This window comes from Tiliqua scincoides, chromosome 2, assembly GCF_035046505.1.
Source record: "Tiliqua scincoides isolate rTilSci1 chromosome 2, rTilSci1.hap2, whole genome shotgun sequence".
NCBI lineage: Eukaryota > Metazoa > Chordata > Lepidosauria > Squamata > Scincidae > Tiliqua > Tiliqua scincoides.
The window spans coordinates 247,196,956-247,209,569 of record NC_089822.1 but is presented as its reverse complement, the minus strand read 5'-3'; the positions used below and the strand labels follow the sequence as shown (position 1 = coordinate 247,209,569).

Genomic DNA, 12,614 nt, shown 5'->3' with positions numbered 1-12,614 from the left:
TGGTGAAAAAAAATCAATTCCAGCCATGTAGAGAGGCCACGGATCAATGGCACAGCACCTGCTTTGCATGTACACACGTCCTAGCTTCAATTATTAGCTTAAAAAGTTATCAGGTCTCATAGAAGCTGTCTCTTAGAATCTTAGGACAAGGGTGGGGTGTTGCTAATGTCAATGTTATTTCTGGTTTCCGTTTGGATTTATTATTACTACACCGTCGAACAGGGGTGCCCAAACCCCGGCCCTGGGGCTACCTGCGGCCCTCAAGGCCTCTCAATGTGGCCCTCAGGGAGCCCCCAGTCTCCAATGAGCCTCTGGCCCTCCAGAGATTTGTTGGAGCCCATACTGGCCTGACGCAACTGCTCTCAGCATGAGGGCAACTGTTTGGCCTCTCACGTGAGCTGTGTGGGATGAGGGCTCCCTCCACTGCTTGCTGTTTCATGTCTGTGATGTAGTAGCAGCAGCAGCAAAGGCTGGTCTTGCTTTGTGCAAGGACTTTTATAGGCCTTGAGCTATTGCAAGACCTTCTTTCATTCATTCAAGTTCATCTTTAATATATTCATTTATGTAAGCTTGTGTAAATTTATTCAAATTTTAAACGTAAATTAATTATTTTTTCCCCCGGCCCCCAACACAATGTCAGAGAGATGATGTGGCCCTCCTGCCAAAAACTTTGAACACCCCTGCCATAGAACCAAAGGTCAAGCTGAGGCATAATTCTTGCAACCATCCTCACATGGCATTTGCTGCTTGTGCTGCTGCCAGGTGGAGACCACCATTGTACTGAACATGTGTCAGTTCTGAACATCTTGGTCCTCTCCACTTTCAATTTTAAAGAAGCCAGTTTCCAGATTTTAAAAAAGCCTACTGGGCTGCCCCACTGGGGGAATGAGTGTTCCACCAATGCCAAAATATGCACCTCTGACTGTGTCAGCTGCTGGAGGTGTCAGCTGCTGAAACACCAGTGGGCCTTCCCACACACGCCGACAGATCCCCCTGGTCCTGCCAAGGCAGGTAAGGTGGTGAGGGAAGCAGCATGGGACAGGGAGAGTACAGAGCAGGAGTGGGAAAGGGCAGAATGAGATGGTGACAGGGGAAGAGGAGGGCAGATCAGGTCTGAGAAGGAGCAAGTTCGGCAATGGCGGCAGCCGAATCCTAGCCCTGTTCCCAGACTTGATCCCATGGCACAGGTCCACACTGACATACACTAGTTAATTTGCTAGCTCAGGTCCAAGTACACCTCTCCACACTGCAGAAGATTACCCCTGTGTAAGGGAACAAATGTACCCTTACCCAAAGGAGACCACCACAACTACTTGCCCCCTGCAGGATACTGCAGTAGCCATTTTGACATTACTGTATCAGGAGGGAGGAAGAATTGGATTGGGTTGTTAGAATACTATTTTATTACAGTTTCATGGCACCTCCGCCCCCCCCCCCAAGCTGACAGCTGTAGGCATAGCTTTCCATGCTCCTGTGTAATCCTCACATCAATCCTATATGGTAGATTGGGCCAAGAAAAAGCAATTGGCCCATGGTCCTTCAGTGAGCTTTTTGGTCAACTAGACATTTTAATCCAGGTCACACTGCTCCTGGTCTGACCCTCTGTCCACCACAAAACACAACACAACACATACAGTACTCTCTTGAAGCTCCTGTGTATGTGTAAAGGTGAGAAGTGGGACAATTCTTGGGAGAAATCTCAATGGCCAACCAAGTGCAAGAGGCAAGATGAAAGGACTGAACAGGATTTCCAGCCCTCGTCGATCAATGCCCTACACAGCTCCCTCCTCATGAAAGCAAAAGCAGCATTTTGAAAAATAAGCAGATCTGATTAAACAACATCACATGCAGAGGCTGCAGAATCCAGCTTTTCAAGGCAAGGATTGCACATATCCCCAAGTATCTCCCTTCTCTTCTGTGCAATCTTCAATACTATTTGGGCAACCGTCCAGGCAAAATCCTCTTTGCAGAAATGTATTCAACTTCCAAAGACATTATTATGTTTCAGAAACTCAGAATCTGGGGAATACATCAACCCATTTTAGCAAATGGAAGGCAAGTGGCCGACTGTATTTTCCTATGCAGTACAGCTTGAATTGAGCGGCACTTGCTCTCTTGGGATAAAATGTGGGGTGGTTTGTTTGGTTTTTTTTTTTTGCAAAAAGGTACAAAGATTCCCACTCTAGAGAAGTGAGAAAAAACTCAGGGAGTTCCCTTCTCTCAGCCTCCTCTAACAAAGGATGTAAGAGGAGAGCAAAACTTTTGGCAGCTCCAGGAACAAGAACAAAGATACAAAGAGGTGTTTCTTCACTCCTCCACACACATATGATGTCCATGGTTTTGATTGTTTTAGCCTGTATTGTTGTAACTTCTAATGTGAAAATTTCTTCTCTTGGGTGGGGTATTTGAATGCTTAAAACTAATACAAGGCAAAGGCCTTGCATTACCCATATGGATTAGCCATTCCACGGAAACCCCATTTTCACATCTAACAAACCATGTCCCGCTTAGTATTGAAAGGGGCCCTTCCAGGATTGTTCAGTGTAACCAAATAGTTGTATTAAAGCAGAAAAAGTTACCATGACGCCTTGCAATAGTGAAAACCATTTTAGTACAATTGCTAAGAACCCGAGCAGGCCTGGGACACAATCTCCTGGTACCTGAAAGGGTGTACCAGATGCGTCCCCCTTTATCTGGTGGTGCTCTAGTCCAGTGGTCTTCAACCTATTTCGTTCCTGTTAAGTTGCCATGATCCGACAACTGAGGGCCCACTCCTATCCAATTTTCCAGTGCTGGTGCAGTTGTGCCAGTGGGGTGGGCGCTGCATCCTATGGTGGAGGGGCAATCACTAGGGCCTTCTCAAGGTATGGGAACATGTGTCCCCTTACCACAGGGCTGCATTGTGGTTACCTTGGAGCTGGAAAATTAGATAGGATTGGGCCCTGAGGCTTCATGACCCCAAGGTTGAAGAACACTGATCTACGTCACAAAGTAGGTGATCACCCCATCTTCAAACTTGGAACATTTTAAAGAGAGGCTGGGCTAGATGCTTGTGTGCTCTTCCTCCCTCCCTCTTCCCTATTGGTAATAACCCCTGGCTTGGCTGTAGCTGCTTTAAGTTGTAGGGTGCAGGATTATTATTATTATTATTATTAACAGTATTTAATAATAATAATAATAATAATAATCCTGCACCCTACAACTTAAAGGTGCAGGATGACTTAGAAGCTCTGCAGTCAGCACAGTTTTGAATTTTATAACATTACTAGTGTTACTCATACAGTGCCACTCTATGAATGTGCATGGTAGTCTGCAAACAAATGAGAAAATCATTCCCTGTCACAATCTAAAATCCATGCCTTGAAGAAAGGTCCACAGAACTTTTAAGTTTTGAGCCCTGCCCTGTAGGGGTGTAATCTCTGCCCACCTGCATAGGTTCATTTCATACTGTTATTTTTAGGTTTTTAGCTGGGAAATAGGGAATGATCACAGTCTAAAGCCACTGGATTTGACTTGTGAGTCACACCTGCGTGTCACACCTCACATGGACTTGTGAGAATATAAGAAGGAAGGCAAGGAAGAGTAATGGACAGCAGGTATGTTCTCACTCCCTTCCACATGTACGAACCAGATCAGGGAGAAGTATCTTCTTGTCCAGCCCCAAGTAATCTTTTCAATACATTTCATGCTACATTTTCCTGTGTCTCTTCTAAAATAAGACCCTTAATTAAAAAAAAAAAAAAGCTTTGTCTAAAGGATATCAAGTTTACTTTGTTTTTTATCCAAGAGACTTACAAGCCTGCTTAGAAAAGGGCATTATGCCCAGATCAACCCATGGGAGGCTACAACTCACTCGCCAACTCATGGAGCACAATTGTTTCCAACATTCAGAGGAGCTTCGGATCCAAGGTTAATTATCTCCCAGAAATAATTAAAGATAGGCTGGTGGCAGCCATTCTGATATAATCCTGACTAACACAGCAGGGCTACAGTCCTATACAGGGGTGTAAATCCCATTGAAATGAGCGGGATTTATTTGTGCATTAATATGCATAGATCCAAGGGCATGTTGATAGAAAGGCTTGGATTCAACATTTTACAAACATGCCTGGGAGTTTAAAGGCAAAGAAGAGGAAGTAGAGAGACAAAACCATGACATGCAGCAAACCTTCACCTCTTTACCTCCATAGGGGAGACCACCATTTGGGAGTGCATCCAGACATACCTATCCACAGGAATTTGTGCAGTTATTTCTCCTGTAGAGCCTGCTCTTATGACATACATACCTGGTTCCAAATCCAAGGGCTGACTTTTGCCCTTCCTCCCCATGCTTTGGCGAGTTTCTTTCTCAAGAAAAAAAATTTCAGATATCTTTATTCTGAATTTAAATATTCAGCCCTTTATTCTTATTTAATTAAGTCACATAGTATTCTTAAAGATCATTCTCACCCAGCTTCTTATTTTTTTAACTGTTGCTTTCTGGCAAATGATATAGATCTATCAGGACACACACCACACCATTTATGAATAGCTTCTATCCTAGAGCGATAACCATATTGAACAATGAACTTAAAAATCATTAGGAATATGATAACACGGCATCTTCAAATGTTTACTGGGTTTTATTATCTATTTATTACATCTCTGAGTGAAATAGGAGTATTATTTTATTTCTGAGATATTTATATTCATAGATGTATATGTAGTATATGTAGTATTCGAGACTGAAGGTTGCCAATACAATACAATACGAATGTGGGATGGATCTAAATGTGTTATATTATTGTTTGATTGTATGATTGTTGTATAAATGTTTTATGTCCGTGTCTTGGAATGCATTGAAATTTCGTTGTACTTTTGTACGATGACAATAAAGTATATTACTATTACTATTTAAAAGCCTGAAATATTGCAGGGGGGGGGGAGGGCTTCTCAGTTGTCACAAGGGCCAACCAGTCAGCATTCTTAACAGCCAACTGGGGCAGGGAAGGGGGTGGCTCGGTGTTTGTGAAGATCTCAAGGGCTAGTCAGTATGCATTCTGGGCAGTCAGTCTCTGAAGGAAACAGGAAGAGCTGGTTACTCTTCTGCTCAGCAATACATCCTACCCAAGAGGGGTCAATGCGGATTCACCATGCAAATGATGTATACAACTGTGGGTTTCGATTTTTTTTTTTTTTTAAACACTGAAAATATCTTTGACTTAGTGTTTGTGACAAAGAAAATGTATCAATTCAGGGGGACTGAAAAAGAAAATAGTGCTTCTTTCTGGTCATGACCTGCTTAATCACATCACTTCCTGCTTTATGACATAACTTCAGGTAGGACCATAGCTGGGGGGCCAGGGGGGGTTTGCCCCCCCTGAGCCAGCAGTTCCCCCCCCCCACATTCTTTCCACACTTGTCATGTAAGTGTGGTTGAATGTCCTCCAATTTAGCTCCTGTTCCTTGAGAGCTCAGCCCCTCCCTGCAGGCAGCCTCCTCCAATCAGCTCAGGCTGCTGATGCTGAGTAACTCACCTTAGGGGCCAATCATAGCGACCTGCTGATAGTCACAGGACACCACCATGAAAAAGCCTGGAGGGAATGTGCTCAGTGCCTTCAATCACCTTCCTGGGAGCTGAGTGGCTGTGCAAGCACTTTGCAGGACCCTGGAGGCTGCTGCTGAGTGACTCTGGCATCATTTGGTGGTGAGCAGGAAGGAGATTTTGGATGGGCCATTTCTGCTGTTTGGGTCTGCTTTTTTCTTTGGGGGGGGAAGAGAAAAGCATGGCTCTTGCCTCTGAAATTTTGGATGGACCATTTCTGCTGTTTGGGTCTGGTAGGGCCTTTCTCTGGCCTACCAGAGCCAGAGCCTACCATGCCATACCAGACCCAAACAGCAGAAATGGTCCGTCCAAAATCTCCAAAGCCAGAGCCATGCTTTTCTCTCCCTCCCCAAAGAGAAAGGCCCTACCAGACACAAACAACAGAAATGGTCCATCCAAAATCTCAGAAGCCTGAGCTATGCTTTTCTCTCCCTCCCCAAAGAGAAAGGCCTTACCAGACCCAAAGAGCAAGCTTACATAAAAAGGGATTTAGCAATTGGAAGGCTGCATTGGATAAAACTAAATCAGGATTTCTCAAGCACGCTTCATCTGAGACCCACGTGCAGGCTATGTTAATGTGGTCTGAAAGAAACCAAAAAACTGATTCAAACACATCTATTTTAACTCTAATTAATGATGATGTGCTTGAAAAACATAGGTATTACATTTCAAGCATTGTTGAAATCATTCAGTTTCTTGTAGCTAATGAGCTTCCAATGAGGGGAATATACAACATTGAAGAACACGTGGAGGAAAGTTTATTTAAAAACCTTTTCAAATATACCCTGAAAAAGGACCCAAAACTAGCTGCATCTTATAAAATTATTCCAAAGAATGCCACTTTACCAATCCCCAGAAATTCAAAATGAAATAGTTAAAGCAATGACTGATCTCATTCAAGAGGAAGTTTCCAATGACATAAAGAATGCAGATGTCCTATTTTTTTCTGTCTTGGAGGATGGAACAAAAGAGAAAATACAGCACTTGCTACTAGATAAGAACATAAGAACGTAAGAACAGCCCCACTGGATCAGGCCATAGGCCCATCTAGTCCAGCTTCCTGTATCTCACAACCGCCCACCAAATGCCCCAGGGAGCACACCAGATAACAAGAGACCTCATCCTGGTGCTCTCCCCTACATCTGGCATTCTGACTTAACCCATTCCTAAAATCAGGAGGTTGCGCATACACATCATGGCTTGTACCCCATAATGGATTTTTCCTCCAGAAACTCGTCCAATCCCCTTTTAAAGGCGTCTAGGCTAGACGCCAGCACCACATCCTGTGGCAAGGAGTTCCACAGACCGACCACGCGCTGAGTAAAGAAATATTTTCTTTTGTCTGTCCTAACCCGCCCAACACTCAATTTTAGTGGATGTCCCCTGGTTCTGGTATTATGTGAGAGTGTAAAGAGCATCTCCCTATCCACTCTGTCCATCCCCTGCATAATTTTGTATGTCTCAATCATGTCCCCCCTCAAGCGTCTCTTTTCTAGGCTGAAGAGGCCCAAACGCCGTAGCCTTTCCTCATAAGGAAGGTGCCCCAGCCCCGTAATCATCTTAGTCGCTCTCTTTTGCACCTTTTCCATTTCCACTATGTCTTTTTTGAGATGCGGCGACCAGAACTGGACACAATACTCCAGGTGTGGCCTTACCATAGATTTGTACAACGGCATTATAATACTAGCCGTTTTGTTCTCAATACCTTTCCTAATGATCCCAAGCATAGAATTGGCCTTCTTCACTGCCACCGCACATTGGGTCGACACTTTCATCGACCTGTCCACCACCACCGCAAGATCTCTCTCCTGATCTGTCACAGACAGCTCAGAACCCATCAGCCTATATGTGAAGTTTTGATTTTTTGCCCCAATGTGCATGACTTTACACTTACTGACATTGAAGCGCATCTGCCATTTTGCTGCCCATTCTGCCAGTCTGGAGAGATCCTTCTGGAGCTCCTCACAATCACTTCTGGTCTTTACCACTCGGAAAAGTTTGGTGTCGTCTGCAAACTTAGCCACTTCACTGCTCAACCCTGTCTCCAGGTCATTTATGAAGAGGTTGAAAAGCACCGGTCCCAGGACAGATCCTTGGGGCACACTGCTTTTCACCTCTCTCCATTGTGAAAATTGCCCATTGACACCCACTCTCTGCTTCCTGGCCTCCAACCAGTTCTCAATCCACGAGAGGACCTGTCCTCTAATTCCCTGACTGTGGAGTTTTTTCAGTAGCCTTTGGTGAGAGACCGTGTCAAACGCCTTCTGAAAGTCCAGATATATAATGTCCACGGGTTCTCCCGCATCCACATGCCTGTTGACCTTTTCAAAGAATTCTATAAGGTTTGTGAGGCAAGACTTACCCTTACAGAAGCCATGCTGACTCTCCCTCAGCAAGGCCTGTTCGCCTATGTGTTTTGAGATCCTATCTTTGATGAGGCATTCCACCATCTTACCCGGTATGGATGTTAGGCTGACCGGCCTATAGTTTCCCAGGTCCCCCCTCTTTCCCTTTTTAAAAATAGGCGTGACATTTGCTATCCTCCAATCTTCTGGTACCGTGGCCGTTTTGAGGGACAAGTTGCATACCTTAGTCAAGAGATCTGCAACTTCATTCTTCAATTCCTTAATAACCCTTGGGTGTATGCCATCAGGGCCCGGTGACTTATTGATCTTTAATTTATCAATGAGGTCTAAAACATCTTCTCTTTTAACCTCTATCTGACTTAACTCCTCGGTTAGGAGGGGCCGTTCGGGCAGCGGTATCTGCCCGAGGTCTTCTGCCGTGAAGACAGATGCAAAGAACTCATTTAATTTCTCTGCCATCTCTAAGTCTCCTTTTATCTCCCCTTTCCCTCCCTCACCATCCAGAGGGCCAACCGCTTCTCTGGCGGGTTTCCTGCTTCTAACATATTTGAAGAAGCTTTTATTATTCCCCTTAATGTTGCTGGCCATGCGTTCCTCATAGTCTCGCTTGGCCTCCCCTATCACCTTCTTACATTTCTTTTGCCACAGTTTATGTTCCTTTTTATTCTCTTCATTAGGGCAAGACTTCCATTTACGGAAGGAAGCTTCCTTGCCCTTCACAGCCTCTCTAACTTGGCTGGTTAGCCATGCGGGCACTCTCCTGGATTTAGTGGAACCCTTCTTTCTTTGCGGTATACACCTCTGCTGGGCCTCTATTACTGTTGTTTTAAGCAGCCTCCATGCACTCTGGAGAGACTGGACTCTTTTTACCCTCCCTTTCAACCTCCTTCTAACCAGCCTCCTCATTTGAGGGAAGTCCGCCCGTCGGAAGTCAAGGGTTTTTGTTAGAGATTTGCCTGGTATTCTTCCCCCAACGTGCACGTCAAAACGGATCGCAGCATGTTCCCCAATGGCTCAGTAACGTTTACATCTCTAACCAGGTCCTGCGTACCGCACAAAATTAAATCCAGAGTCACCTGTCCTCTGGTGGGCTCCGTGACTAGCTGATCTAAGCCACAGTCATTTAGCACGTCAAGAAATCCGGTTTCCTTATCGTGACCAGAACACAAATTGACCCAGTCAATATGAGGATAATTGAAGTCCCCCATGATTACAACCCTGTCCTTCCTTGTCACCTCCCTGATCTGTTAAAGATGATCTGTTTAACAGATCTGTTTAACAGATCTCCCTGATCTGTTAAAGATCTGTTAAAGATGATGAAATTTACGAATACATGCTATCCATAAAGGCAACAACTGCTTTGGATGCTAAGACTTTTACAAACACAACTTTAGATAAGTTCTGAAGGTATGGTTTAAATCCTAACAATCTGTTGAGCCAATGTTACAATGGAGCATCAGTTATGAGTGGCAAGAAAGGTGGTGCCCAGGCATCAATTAAAAAAAAACTGAAGAAAAATTCCATACGTTCATTGTTTTAACCGCAGGCTGCATTTAGTTGTAGTTAAAGCAGTTGAAGTTGTGCCAATGGTGAGGGAATTTTTTGGACAATGTGTGGAATTATACAACTTTTTGTCCCATGGGGTAGTAGCTGCTGAGTATGAAGGCAAAGCTCTTTCTTGTCTGCTGGAACAGAGATGGTCAGGACATCTTCAGGTGTGTAGGACAATTTTTGAAGAATACAAACATATATCAAACTCTTGAACTAATATCAATAAATAATGGAAAAAGATTTGCTGGGGAAGATGTAGTTCTTAGCACTGGTCTCCATCTTATAATTCGGAAGCAAGAGTTTAGATTTTGTCTAGTGGTAATGAAAAATATTTTGGAAATTCTTTCTCCAGTAGATAAGGGACTCAATGACATTTCCTTGGAGCAGGCCTATAACTTAATTCAAGCTACAGAAAGTTCACTAGAAGACTTAAGAAACAGTGAGACTTTGAAATCGGTTCTGCAGGAAACATCAAAACTGGCTAAAGAGGAAGAAGTAAAAATGCCAAGGCAAAGGAAACTTAATTCCTTACTTGATGATTATGTGGTGTCTGAAACAACAGGTAACAGAGCACCATGTAGTGACACCGACAGTAAGCATGCTTCTGACTTTTTTGAAATTCTGGATGTAGTGCTAGCCAAATTAAAAAGATTCCATGACAATGAAGAGATTCTTCAGGCAATAACTGCAGCAGAAAATTTAGATGATGAAAATGGTAGGCTTAATTATCTAAAAAATTTCAATATTCCCATTCCAAGTAAAGAAGAAATGAAAGTAGTAAAACATTGCCTTGAGAAAAACAAAACTGAAAAGCAAAATTTCTTCAGTGAAATATACAAACACTGGAGTGCCTTTGAAGATTGTTACAGTATGTTAGCGGCAGTAAGAACTTTTGCATGTAGCACAGCAGTTTGTGAATTGACCTTCTCAGTGCTTACACAAATTAACAGATCTCAAAGACTATCAATGTCTCACTCAAGAATGGTTAATTTAGTATACCTAGCTTTTGAGCGAAAGAGAACCAAGAATTTAAGTGTGGAAAAGGTTCTAAGAAGATTCAGTTCTCAGAAAGATAGGAGAATTCAGCCCTGCTAGGTAGTTTCAAATCTTCTGTACCTTGCTTTTTAAAAGTAATGAATAATGTAAAAAACTAATGTTCCATGGCGTTGCTATATTTTACTTCAATATCTTTCCTCTTGCTTTTAGGTAAAGTAAATTTACTTTTGTCATCAGTAAATGAAAGGCTTTCAATACAAGTAAATGCTACCTGTATCATAGTGATATGTTTTACTTTTGCAGTGTTGCAAGTCTGTGTATTGCACTGGTGTCCAAAATGAAAGGACAAGTTGCATGTTATTTCTATGTAGACAAATAGATTTTACATTGCATACAGAGATGCATTTATTCTATGCAGATCATTGTTAGATTGCTTTACAGATAATGAATGCATCTTTCAAAAAAAAAAAAAAACCCAAAATATTTCCTCCTAATGAAATTTGGGTTAGTTACAGGTCTTTGATGTTTCTCCATACTTGTCCTTCATTTTGCACACCTGTATAGATACCTAATTGCCCCCCCTGAAAAAATGGTTGCCCCCCCCACCTCTAGAATCCTGGCTACGGGCCCGTTCAGGTCCTCAGCAGGCATCACAAATACTATTTGGACCGCTGTATGACACCCCTGCTCTAGGAGGTCATCGCTCTCCTCTCCCCAACCACTTCATCTTCCTTGCTCTTTGCCTTTTTAAAACCACATGAGGAGCAGTTAAAGGAGGGGTCTCACACTGACAGGCATTATTGGGGGAAGCCAGGAACTGACAAGAGGGGCTGGGAACTTGTGGAGCCACAAAAGGCATGGGGTGGGGGTGGTGTGCCTTGCGCTGGCCCTGCATATATATCACTGAAAGTACAAGAGTGCACCACTTAACAACTGGTCGCTTAATAACAGACTGCATATATGATGGTGGCCAAAGCACAATAAAGATGCTCTTAATGAAGCAATTATGTCTCCCGTAGCCTGCAGCAGAGTGTCTGTTTACAGAACAAAGAGGCTCTTAATGCAAAAAAGAGAAAATCTATCTCCAACAGCCTTTGCAGCAAGCTAATGTCTGGTAGGGAGTATCTGTTTACACAACAAAGGCATTAGATTGGACTGAATATTCACTTAATGACCTAATTGCATAACAACAGGGATCAGAGAACTTATCCCTGTCCTTACGTGTACACCTGTAATTGGTGGCTATGTTTGATAAAGGATAAACGGGGGGGGGGGGGAACAGTAAGACTGATAACATTTACTCTACAATTCTCAAGTTATCAAATTATGGATTTTGTGTCTATCAAACAAGGTTTTTGAACCTGCTCCCAGTGCTATGAATCACTGAAATTAAAAAAAGAAGAAAAAAGGAGGAGGTTGGAGAAGGAGTGAAACCCAGAAGGACTGTAGTCAGATTCAGTGAGAGCAGAGAAAGAATTTAAAACATGCCAAAAATGAAAAGCGGATACCTTCAAAAATTCCAGCATGCCACACTTTGTTAATAAACAATGTGTTCATCTGAACAAGCTAAGAACCGTTAACTATGTATTACTGGGGTGTATGTAGGAGTCAAACTTCATTGTACAGTACAGGGGGCGTATCTGCAGATCGTGTATCCGCAGTTTCAATTATCCGTGAATGCAGGGCTCCCCGCACCTCAGAAATTTGAAAAAATGTGATCACAATTCACTTCTGGGTTGAGATTGCTAAAATCTCATTTTTTCAAAGTTCCCTGCACCCCCAGGAGACTGGCGCATACAGAGGGTAAGTTTTTTAAAAAAAAAAACCCTTAGTCCCTGGCAGTGGCATGATCCTGGGGATTGCGTCACCACCATCCCCCACCCCCTGCAAAGACTTATCGCAGCTCAAACTCTACACATGAGTTTGAGAACCGCTGCTATAAGTCATTAAAGACCCCTCCTTTTGTCCTGCTGTTGTCTCCACCCCACCCCCCGCCAACTGAAACCTTCAACATTCTGCAACACTTGGGGAAACACTGAACATACTTCGTCCTTATCAGGCTATTTGAGTAACTGTTTTTCTTTTCTTGAACTTACAAATTTAACTATGTCTGCATA

The 12,614-nt window shown here is 43.2% G+C and overlaps 1 protein-coding gene across 1 annotated transcript in view; it reads right to left on the bottom strand.

The window, feature by feature from the left end:
- Positions 1-12,614, bottom strand: part of KLHDC8B (kelch domain containing 8B) — a 40,376-nt gene that overhangs the window by 13,366 nt on the left and 14,396 nt on the right. The window lies entirely within an intron of this gene.